Here is a 231-nt window from a genome sequence, read left to right as displayed (position 1 = left end):
GATGCAGAAATCTTAGGGGCTAATGACAAAACATGTTTTTATAGGATAGTGCTCATTGTATTTTTTATCTTTCCAAATATAACAATGTGTTTGTCTGTCTATCAATACTTTACAATTTCCCTACCCTGTTTGTGGCTCTAACGGCCATTAGTTGAATATGTAAATCATTAAAACTGGTCAAGAATATATATTTTCATTTAACCCTTTAATAACAGATTTTTTGGCCACTTG

At 31.2% G+C, this 231-nt stretch overlaps 1 protein-coding gene across 1 annotated transcript in view; it reads right to left on the bottom strand.

Moving 5' to 3' along the window:
- Positions 1-231, bottom strand: part of crtac1b (cartilage acidic protein 1b) — a 19091-nt gene that overhangs the window by 11542 nt on the left and 7318 nt on the right. The window lies entirely within an intron of this gene.

The sequence above is a fragment of the Morone saxatilis genome, unplaced genomic scaffold (genome assembly GCF_004916995.1).
Source record: "Morone saxatilis isolate NCDOM2014 unplaced genomic scaffold, NCSU_SB_2.0 Contig19, whole genome shotgun sequence".
Classification (NCBI taxonomy): Eukaryota; Metazoa; Chordata; class Actinopteri; family Moronidae; genus Morone; species Morone saxatilis.
This window is presented reverse-complemented; position numbering and strand designations above follow the sequence as displayed.